Source organism: Bufo gargarizans, chromosome 2, assembly GCF_014858855.1.
Source record: "Bufo gargarizans isolate SCDJY-AF-19 chromosome 2, ASM1485885v1, whole genome shotgun sequence".
NCBI lineage: Eukaryota > Metazoa > Chordata > Amphibia > Anura > Bufonidae > Bufo > Bufo gargarizans.
This window is the reverse complement of record NC_058081.1, coordinates 568,778,372-568,790,183: the sequence shown is the minus strand read 5'-3', so window position 1 is coordinate 568,790,183 and position 11,812 is coordinate 568,778,372. Positions and strand designations below refer to the sequence as shown.

Genomic DNA, 11,812 nt, shown 5'->3' with positions numbered 1-11,812 from the left:
GAGCTCCGCCCAACAGACGGCTCTTTCTAAGCGTCACTGTGACTGACAGTCGATTGTCCAACAGAACACGAAATTCCGCCTCCTTCGCTCGCCGTCTCATCCAATAGAAGCAAAGCACAGGGCGGGCGCTCTGGAGCGACAATAAACTCCTCCAATAACAGCGCTTCGTTTCAATGACTGACAGCCGACTTGTCCAATCGAGTCTCAAACACGTGTAGAGGGGGCGTGCCTTGCTTCCACCGCGGAGGAGAGTGAAAGACAGGGAAAGAGAGCAAACGAGCGAGAGAAGGGGGGAGGCCGAGCCCGTCGCCGCCATTTTGGGTCCCACCGAGCTGTGGACGGAGAGCGAAAGAGGCAATAAATAAGCTCCCGAAGCCTATGCAACGAAAATAATCCGAGTTCTGGCCCCGCCTTCGGGAGACGAGCTGCTTGTTTTTACAATAGCCTTGGTACAGAACCATTAACGGTGGAAAAATAGACCCAAAACAACCCTCAAACCGGAAGCGGCTTTCCCCACCTTTCTGCATCCTTCTGGGGGCGGTGAGAGCTTCTTCTTCAGTACTTTTCCGTTTCTGTCTTGAGGGGGGCTGCTAGGGGTCCGGGCTGCCTGCTTTCCTGTGTAGACAGGCGGGGTGCCTAGGCCCAATCTGTAATGGAGGGGGTGGCAGGGGATACAATGTGGTACAGCTGTGGAGTTAGTGCACAGGCCATTAGACCAGTATGGCCATGGGTGACCGCTGAGTGCGCGGCTAATGGTTTTCCAGGGTCGCTGTCCGGAAGCAGTCTTCCAGTGTTGGTCAATGCAGATGTTAATTTGTATGCAATGTTGCCACCTTCAGGTGAACTTTCCGGGAAAAATCCACTCGGGCAAACTTTCTAGTAGTGTTGACGTGCGAGGCCGTACGTCTGAGGGGGTCCAGGCTCCTCTGTAACCTGCAGGTAAACCCATGCTGTGTGGCGGGCATTGCGTCTATTCTGTGTATGTGTAAACAATCATGTATCCGGGGGTAGTAATTTGTCTCCTCTAGGAAGCAGATGGCATCAGCCGGCATGGAACTAATGGGTCGGCTCGTTACATGTTGATGGAAATGGGTGAAGATACAAATACATGTGGCGTATGGCATCCACCGGTCAGAGGTTGGCACAGGGAATGGGATTCGGCCTTGATTATAGGTTGGCCGTAGCCAGTAGGGTATTCTAAGGACCGGCACGTAGGAGTAGCGATTGCACCATGCTGTGCTTCAGTCTGCCAGATGTTATGGCCATGCAGATGTGATCATAGGCCAGCGATCAGCAACCTTAGGCACTCCAGCTGTTGTGCAACTACAACTCCCAGCATGCATCCTTACTTGGCTGTTCTTGTGCAGCTCCCATAGAATTGAAAGGAGGATTCTGGGAGTTGTAGTTTCAGAACAGCTGGCGTGCCAGAGGTTGTTGATCATCAGGAGATATAGCTATATCTCCTGGTTCACACTTCAGTGATTGGGAGCCAAAATCTACACAGAGTTAAGGTGCAATGGAACGATTTGCAGGCTGTCAGTGTTGTTGACCTGCACCAGGTTTTGGTTCACAATCACTGATGAAAGTCACTGACTAAACACTGATGTGTGAACTAGGTCATTCTGAGTAGCATCACCACAGTCCTACTTGACCTAATACTTGCCGACCATCTCAGTGGAACGAAATCTGATTACTTCAGTCATTGGCAGGCCAGCCCCGGTCGGGGTGCAGCCCCAGCATTGCTGCAGGTGGAACCCCGGCAGGCAGCACTTTTCTGGCTATACACCTGGCTGGAGCAGCGTTGTTAATCTTCTTAATATGGAAGGACTAAGTTGATGCAACAAATGGAAAGTGTTTACCTCGGGGACCACATAGTGTAGACAGACTTGCTTTGCCCGGCACCGGGTATGTACGAGCTTGTCTTACACCGGTGTGCTAACGGCGCTTTTGTCAGCTCAGTACAAGGCTCGTGTTTATTTGTTCAGTTCTTCTTGGCCATAAGTAGGACTGGATTCCAGAGGAAGGAACGAAGGCGATCCGGAAGGTTCATTTAATGTCATGTTAGTATGCCTTTGTTCTTGTTTTTTACCTCTTCTGGATCCCAAAATGCATCTGAAGGTCCCCATGGGTCCCGGCAGGAAGAACTTCATAGTCTTGCAGCTCTTTGTTCATCATTCTGCTCTTTTCAGCACAGGTTATGCCATGGCTGCCTACTGACAGGTCAGGAAAGGTACTGAAGATGGAAAGGCATGGGTCCACTGAGAGGAGCCCATTTTATACCTCTGACTCCTCCCACAAGGTTAACCCCTCCCAGGCCATTACCACTGGCTGTGTAACTGGTTTGATTATACGCACCAGTAGCTACCATATTGGTCTTCGTACACCCATGTTATTGGGGTATGGCGTATCTCTGGATGCGTGTAATATAGCCAGGATTATTAGGGTGCAGCCACACGGTCAGGTTTCTGCATGCAGTTTTGGAAGCCGAAACCAGCGTTGAATTACAAAAAGAGCAGAAATCGAATGTGTCCTTTAGGCCCCGGGACTCGCAGCGCAGCACTTGTCCTGACCTCCCAGCACTGCTGGGGTCACATAGCAGTGTATTGATTTAGGATACTATGTAGCCCTTACAGTTCGGGAATGTATTAGATAACACTGACATAATGCTGTCACTGTTCTCTAATACATTCCACACTTCTAAGGGTTACACCGCATCATAAATCGCTATACTTGTTTGAGCCTTCGTTATTTTATTTGTATTTGAGGCATTAATATTCATAGGCGGATAGAAATTATATTGGCTATTAAAGTAGAGCGGACCTGTCTCCTCTCCTGACAGGTATGTTTTAGTAACTATTTACAATCCCTATGAACAGAGTTACATCTGTTCATGTAACTCTATGCTGTGCGTTTCCTCTATGATTCCTACCAGAGGTTTGTGAATGAATAGCCAGCAGTCTGCAATAAAGTCCAGCAGGGTGTTACCAGTTTGGGGGGGTGTCCCTGGCACATACTGGCAGCACTGATAGGATGTCAGACAGTGCAGGGGCGCACCCCCAACTGGTAACACCCAGCTGGACTTTACTGCAGACTGCTGGCAATTCATTCATAGACTTCTTATAGGAATTATAGAGGAAAGGCACAACACAGAATCATAAGAGTAGATGCTCTGGGATTGATATTACATGGGGAATACAATAGTTACTAAAACAGACATGTCAGGAGTAGTGACTGCTTCTAGACTGCCCTGCATTATTTCATCTATATGCATAAAAAAAAATATATATACTATCCGATAATATTTGTTAAACATTTTTAACAAACAGAATACAAGTAATCAGGCCCCTATCCCAACCACAAAAAAAACAGACCTGTGGGTCTGCAACATAGAGATTGTCCATAACGTTTCTGCTCTCTATATACACTTCCCCAGAATATTCCCGACCGCCCCTTCTGTAATCTCCAATGCAGGAGCCTGACCCACTATGGGGTGTAAATTAGGCTAACTGCCATTTCTTATTGATATAGGGCTCATGCACACGAACGTATGGGTTCTGTTTCTGTATTGCGGACCGCATATGCAGATCCGCAATAAACTGGCACCGTTCCGTGAGCATTCCACATCACGGATGTGGACCCATTGACTTGAATGGGTCCACAAATCCGGAGATGTGGAACGGAAGCACTACAGAGTGCTTCTGTGGGGTTCCGTTCCGCAAAAAGATAGAACATGTCCTATCTTTTTGCGGAACAAAGTGATGCGGACCAATTCAAGTTGAATGGGTCTGGATCTGTCCCGGAGGGTTCACGAACGTTCTCCGTGCATTGGGGACCGCAAATTGCGGCCCCAATGTACGGAACACATACGTTCGTGTGAAAGAGCCCATATCGGGTAGGTGTATTACATGGATTAAAGGCCAAATTCATGGAAACTTGAATTTCTAACATCTCCTCCTCCCATGCCTCCCTGAGGCTGGCATAGATGGTACAATGTACCTGTGTCCGATATTTTTTGCTATTAGGACATTGGAGGTTAAAGAGAATCGGTCACCACAATGTCGGACTATTATCTGCAGTAATACATGAGTAGTGCTGTAAATAAGCAGTCCAGATTGCCACCTTGTAGTTTCACAGGAATACACAGTCTAGACTTCTGGGGTAGCCTAAGGCTACATGCACACGAATGTTGCTGTCCGCATCAGTATGTCCGTTCCGTAGCCCCGCAAAAAAATAAATAAAAATATAACGTGTCCTATTCTTGTCCGTTTTAGGCATTGTTACAATGGATCCGCAAAAAAAAAACAAAAAAAACGGATGGCATCCGTTTTTTTTTTTCTTCGGATCTTCAATTTGCAGACCGCAAAACACATACAGTCGTGTGCATGTAGCCTTAGGGAGGGGACTACTCTGCGCATGCACAGCTGTCCTCAGTGTATTTCAGCGCAGCTTTAAACACTGATAGCCGGGGAACGGGAGGCAGTGAAAAACGTAAAATGTAGAGATGTGGACTTAAAGGGAATCTGTCACCGGGATTTTGTGTATAGAGCTGAGGACATGGGTTGCTAGATGGCTGCTAGCACATCCGCAATACCCAGTCCCCATAGTTCTGTGTGCTTTTATTGTGTAAAAAAAAAAACGTTTTTTCCTGTCCCTGACTCATCTCAGGTTAATTAGCATATGTATCAAATCTTTTTTTTTTTTTTTTTTTTTAACATAATAAAAGCACACAGAGCTATGGGGACTGGGTATTGCGGATGTGCTAGCGGCCATCTAGCAACCAATGTCCTCAGCTCTATACCCAAAATCCCGGTGACAGGCTCCCTTTATTGTCGCAGAGGACACCGCTGCTATTACATGCAGTGATTTCTTCCGCAACACGGGGAGGAGCGATCATTATGCCATCGCTCATCCCCATGAAAGACAGCGGATCCGCAAAACACATACGGACGTGTGAATGGACCCTTAGACTGCAGGATGAACGCTAATGAGCATTCATAGGGACGCTCGTTAGTGATTATCGGGGAGTCAACTATTATCACGGATTCCTTTTAGAAGAGCATATGATACGTTATCTGCAGTGGTAGCGGATCATATGTGCTGCATCCATCACAAGGCTTCATAGAGATATGGGGGGTTGTTGAGCCGTGGGGTACTGCCTGTGATAAGGAGGAAGATGGGTAGTCCGGATTCTAAGAATAAATTTACCGCCACGTCACAGCTCCTCATGTCGTCTGTCTGAACTCCTGTAAGGCTGGCCATACATTTTTGAACATTTGTATGACCCATCAGCTCTCCCTCTTGACACCCCCTCCAATACGTATCTATTCTGAATGAGGAGAGATGAATGAACCTTAGATGGTTCCAGCCGACATTAATCTGATGGCGAGGATTAAATGTTCAGCAGAATAGACATTAATTTGGGTTTGTGCTGTTAAGCTGGCATATTGGTTGGCATTGTATTCTTCAGGTTTTGCATGGCTCCTGATGAATGTCAGTTTGCATATGACATGAGAGTAGGGAGATATTGATGGCGGCAGCTGTCACCCTGGCGTCTTCAGCTTTAGGACTGGGCTCCATAGAGATTATCACTTTGTGATCACTTTAGATTGCAGGGTGTTATTGCTGGCAGTGTGAGCCTGCGGGTGCACATGGAATTACGTGCATTCCTGTTGTTTCATGTGCCCGGACTTTGCTAAATCGTGGCATTATAAAATGGCGCGCTCTTGTGCCGTTGTACGCCTCATAGGCTGGCACTAGCAGTGGTAATGCGGTATATTACACTGCAATCCCAAAGTGATTAACATCACTCTGATGGCCAGGCCTTACATGACTTGTACTATGAAAGGTACTAGTAGTATGAAATGCCGTAACCCGTCTGAAGAATCCTCTGTTCATTTGTTACAGGATCTGCATCCTCTGTGTGTGTGAATAGGGTTTCCACAGCCCTGTACACCTGCAGCAGAAAAACTGTAGAGATTGGTGGCATGTCACTCAATTCAGACAGAAATGTAGAGGATTTTCCCAGTGAATAACCACATGGCTAATCGCTGTACGAATCTACCGCACACCTGCAGCCAGTCCATGGCAGAAATACCAAGATTCAACCATAGGGCTCATGCACACAAGCATATTTCTTCCCTGTGTCCGTTCCGTTTCTTTTTTCTTCTTTTTTTTTTGTGCCCTGTATGCGTAATCATTCACTTCAATGGGGCCGCAAAAAAACGGAAATTACTGTATTGTGCATTCCATGTCAGTATGGCCACTCCGCAAGAAAATAGAACATGTCCTATTGTTGTCCGTATTACAGACAAGGATAGTACAGTTCTATTAGGAGTTGTCCCTTCCATTCCAGTTGTCGGGCAGATTATCAGGGACTAACGTTCCTATGATAATCTGCCCATCTAAAGTTGCAGCCGATCACCCAATGAACGAGCAAAACGTTCCTTCATCAGGTGGAAGTCGCTCCTGCAGGCAAGTAACTCCTCGTGTGACTGCAGCGTCACCTCCACTGAACAAGCAGCAGCTGTCTGGAAGGAACGCTTCCTTCCCAATAATTGTCAGCTCCTCGGGCCGCGTAAACCCACTATTAGATCCACCACGATGTTCAGATTCATATCCATTGTGTGAACATACCCTTAGGCTTTCCTCCTTTTAGAAATCATAAGAGTACATCTATATGGGACTCAAAGGGGTTGTCCGGGTTCAGAGCTGAACCTGGACATACCCTTATTTTCACCCAGGCAGCCCCCCTGATGGCATTGAAGCATTTCATGCTCTGATGAGCTCCCTTGCCCTGTGCTAGATCGCACAGGGCATGGGCTTTTTTGTTTACAATACACACGCCCGGCAGTGTGTTCGGTGACGTCACCGGCTCTGATGGGCGTGCTTTAGCACTGCCTTAGCAGTTTTACTGGCTAGGGCAGCGCTAAAGCCCGCCCATCAGTGTCGGTGACATCACCGGCTTCCTGGCAGCCCCATGAAGACCCCGGTACGTCACCAGAACTCTTTAAAATGCCTTTGCCCTGCGTGATTTAGCGCAGGGCAAAGGAGAGCATCGGAGCATGAACTGCTCCGATGCTCGTTACAGCGGGGCTGCCTGGGTGAAAATGGGGATATGTCCGGGTTCAGCTCTGAACCCGGACAACCTCTTTTAAAATACAGCGGGGAAAAGTCCGCTGCAGATTACTGTGGAGCAGCACAAAAATCTCTGTGAAATCCATATGGTATTTGCGGGTAACATCCATGGTGGACGTCTGCAGCATACAATGATATTGTGAAGCTTTCAGTACGCAGCGTCTGGATGAGATTTCTTAAAATCTTCCCCACTTTGCTATTACTGTGCAACACCATGGATTTGCCGCATGAGAACCTGCCACGTCAAATCCGCCACGTGTGAACATACCTTAAATCGGTGAAACTTCCCACATGTCACTAGTGATTTTTCATGTGCGATGTGTTCAGTAAGGGCTCATGCACATGACCATAAGTTTTTTTTTTTTTTTTTTTTTTTGTGGACCCATTGAAATAAATGCAAAAAAATGGACGCAGAAAGAATATATGTTCGTGTGCATGAGCCATAAACCATACTAAATCTCCTTCTGCTTGTCCCCATGCTTGTACATGTGGTAGAATTCTGACCCCTTGTAGCATGCATGTCCATAGTACTCTGTAGCGGGTGTCGTGGTGGAGAGGAGGAATATAACAATGCAGCGCACACAGTTTGTCTTTTACATACGATGAAGTGTGCTGGCGCTACATGTAGCACATTTATTAATAGATGCATTTTGCCCCCAGTTTTCCAAATTGAAAGGAGTAGTCACCACACATTGGTGATATTGATGTGGCGTGTGTGTAGCCATTGACTGTAATGGCTGTTCATGCATCCACCTGAAAAAAGCCAAGCAATGGTGGCAGAAGTCAACATGGCAAAATGCTTCCCTAGTACCGCTGCCACTTAATGTAACAGTTGGCGGAAGTCACAGAAGTTGGAACCAGTCAAACATTAAAGGGGTTCTCGGAGACCAGAAACCGCCTTAGACATTATCAGACAGGGTGCAGGAGTTAAAAAATAAAATCCTCTGTCACTGGCCTTTGGTTCCAGAGCTGAGCTCCCTTCTCCTCTGCTTCTGGCTCCTGCTGGACCTGAAGTGTGAGGCGCTATCCGCAGGCTATCTGTTGGCTGGCAGCGGTGATGTGCTTGTAGACTGCATGGCAGAAGGTATCCTGGCATTGGTTCCCAGTCTCGGGAGGACCCCTATAATAGCATAACCTAGCAGCGTGCCACCAATGTTCTTGTCCTTTAGCAGACATCTGATGTTAGCTGAGAGTCCTTCGTTTTAGAAAATTCCACAGAATGTGACATCTGACATGTTGAACATGGTGTCTAATCTACCGCCAGCAGATTCAGTATACGGCCTCATGTACACGACTGTATTTTTTTCATCCGTGTCTGACTTGCATTTTTTGCGGATAACACATGGGCCTATTCATTTCTGTGGGTCTGTTCACATCCAAACGTCCGTACCCCATCGCAGACACACATAGTCATTTCTAGTTATGGGATTGAGAAAAATGCAGATTGCACACGGACGGTATCTGTATTGTATAGATCTATGGTTTAAGGACTGCAATATGGACACAGTCATGTGCATGAGGCCTAACTTGTGTTTTATTCCTTAAGATCCCTTTTCTTTCTATACTTAGGAGTCATGTGGTTGGTCTTACTCGGTGACATACACAGATAGCTGTCCGTCACTGATAAGACCGCCCACTGGACTCCTAAGCATAGCAAGAACAGACATGGAACTGATTTAAAGGAAGCTGCATCCTTTACAGAACTTCGTCTTTTAAAGGGGTTTATCTCATGATTAATATAAAAAATGAAAATCAGACATCCTATAGTATATGACAATTTCTAACAAAGCTATAACCAGCCCTGTACCTCACATGGGTCCAGAGATCTCCCCATTCATTGCTCCTCTATTTTTTTTTATCAAGCTGACGGCTCAAGGGGAGTCTCTTTTCTGCTGCAGCTCAGGGGGCGTGTCCTTGATCTCCCTATCACAGCTCAGGAGGTAGTAGAAGGATGAAGGACAAAGAAATAAGAAAAACAAACTGCAGGTGGCGTGGCACTATACAGATATATTTTAGGCTCCATTCACACGTCCGTAGTGCATTGCGGATCCGCAATACACCCGGCCGTCACCCCCATAGAACTGCCTATTCTTGTCGCAATTGCGGACAAGAATGGAACATGTTCTATTTTTTCTGGAGCTGCAGACCGGAAGATCGGGCACACTCCGGAAATGCAAATGCCGAGAGTACATAGTGTGCTCTCTGCATCCATTCCGTCCCCATAAAGAATGAATGGGTCCGCACCCGTTCTGCATTTTGCAGAATGGATGCGGACCCATTATACAGACGTGTGAATGGAGCCTTACTGAATAAATCAGTGGCTATGCAACATTTTTAATTGCATGCAATTACAACAGTATTCAGATCCAGGTGTTTTGTTTGAAAACTAGAATATTTTTCGTGGGACAACCCCTTAAATGGTATGAATAAAGAAGTGATTTCAGCAATTGGTGAGAGCGGTACTGTTGTCACGATACCTAAATTTTGATTCGATTTCGATACCATAAAAAAGTATTGTGATACTCGACCATTCGATACCACGCGAAAAAAATAAAACACAAGAAAAGCCGCGTGTATTCCGCATTTTATGGTATGTCCGGCCTATAATAGAACAGTCCTATCCTATTTTTGGGGGGACAAGGTGACAAAAAAATGGCGAATCGCACTTTTTTTTTTTCTGTTACGGCGTTCACCGCATAGTAGATATATTTTAATAGTTTGGACTTTTCAGACGTGGCTATGTAATGTTTATTGTTTTATATATTTTATATGTAAAATTGGGAAAGGGGGTGATTAATACTTAATATTTTTCTTTTTTTATTTAATAAATATTTCCCCCCTTAGGGGGATCCCTTGTCCTATTCACCCTAATAGAGCTCTATTAGGGTGAACAGGACTTTACACTCTCTGCTGTCCTGTGCATAGTACATACAGCAGCAGGTAGATTACCATGGAGGGCTTCAGTAATGTGCTGGTAACCAATTGGAGCCCCATTACACAGCTGGGACTCCGATCAGAAGCTGCCACTGCACCACCAATGAGGAGGAGGGTAGAGGGGACCCTGTGGCCACTGCCACCAATGACTTTAATTCTGGGGGGGGGTTGGGGAGGGCACACTGCGCCACTAATGTTTATAATACTCGGGTTTGGTGGCGCAGTGCGCCCCCCCCCCCATGTTTATAATACTGGGGTTGGGGGGCGCACTGCGCCAACCAATGTTTATAATACTGGGGTTGGGGGTAACTAACATTTTAATACAAATATAGATGCAGCAATTAACCCCTCAGGTGCCGCATCTGAGGGGTTAATTGCCATGGATCGCAGTGCCCTGTCATAGAGGTCGGGTGCCGGGTATCTGACTTTTCCGCCAGCACCCGCCGCCTATATTTGAAATAATGGGTTAGTTATCTTCATTGGTGGAGCAGTGGCCACAGCCCCTCCCCCCCCCCCCTCTTTCTTCTCATTGGTGGCAGCGGCACAGGGGGGAGGGAGGGGGAGACTGCGTCCTTCTCCACTGTGCTGCTGAGGAGAACATGGCGCCAGGTGAGAGTAGCGCATGCCATGTTCTCTGATACTAGGCTGCGGGTACAAAAGTATCGATTGGGTAACGGTAATTCAATACCCGATGCAACCCGAGAGTTCAGCATCTTTGACTCTGATTGTTTCGGGCTTGTTGATGAGCACTACCGTATTGCCATGTTACCCGTGTATGTAGGGCTGCAGTAAACGATTATTTCAGTAATCGAGTATTCTATCGATTATTTCTTACGATTAGTCGAGTAATCTAATAAGAAAAAATTAATTAATAGACTGTTTTCCTTTATGAAAACTCATCAGACCTCCTGCCATCGGTCCCCAACACCCTTTGTTCCCCCTGTGCGATCAGCCCAAGTGCATCAGTACCCCCAGTGTCTTCTGCTCCACTCCCTCATGGCCATCAGCCCCTCCATACCATCCATTGCCATGCCCCTCCATGTCCCCCAGTGCCGTCAGATCAGCCCCTCCATGTCCCCCAGTGCCGTCAGATCAGCCCCTCCATGCAATTTAAAGAATGGGGGCACATCCAAAAATAAGGAAAGAGTGCCGGCTCACGGTATGTAATGCACACTATACCAAAGGAAAAGAAAAAGAATACCGAAACAGGAGCCGCACATCTAAAATATTACAAATTTATTCAAGGGAACAGACACAACACAAAATAGGTTAAAATCGTGGTATACAACAAGTCAAAGCCATGTGAACCATGTATCGGCACACGCCCATCGGACTCACCACAAACTCATAGACAGACCCCCACATCCATAAGCATATAACATTGTAAAGTGCATGTAATCCATCAACAATAAATAAGGCTGAAATACTTATCATAAAAATGGCATGATGGGGGGGCATGCGTGGTGGTCAGAAGAAAAGCCCAACACGTATCGCCAGACTTGCTGGCTTCCTCAGGAGTGCGTGTGCCGATACATGGTTCACATGGCCTTGACTTGTTGTATACAACGATTTTAACCTATTTTGTGTTGTGTCTGTTCCCTTGAATAAATTTGTAATATTTTAGATGTGCGGCTCCTGTTTCGGTATTCTTTTTCTTTTCCTTTGGTATAGATCAGCCCCTCCATGTCATCCATTGCCGGCTGTCCCCCTTCAGTGCCATGTCCCCAGCGCAATAAAATACTTA

At 46.5% G+C, this 11,812-nt stretch overlaps 1 protein-coding gene across 8 annotated transcripts in view; it reads left to right on the top strand.

The window, feature by feature from the left end:
- Positions 1–242: 242 nt before the first annotated feature.
- CNOT3 (CCR4-NOT transcription complex subunit 3) overlaps positions 243–11,812 on the top strand; it is a 57,035-nt gene continuing 45,465 nt past the window's right edge. For all 8 annotated transcript variants that reach the window (XM_044281690.1, XM_044281691.1, XM_044281689.1 and 5 more), the window contains exon 1: positions 243–540. The gene's annotated coding sequence lies outside the window, so the exon portion shown is untranslated. The remainder of the gene's footprint in view (positions 541–11,812) is intronic.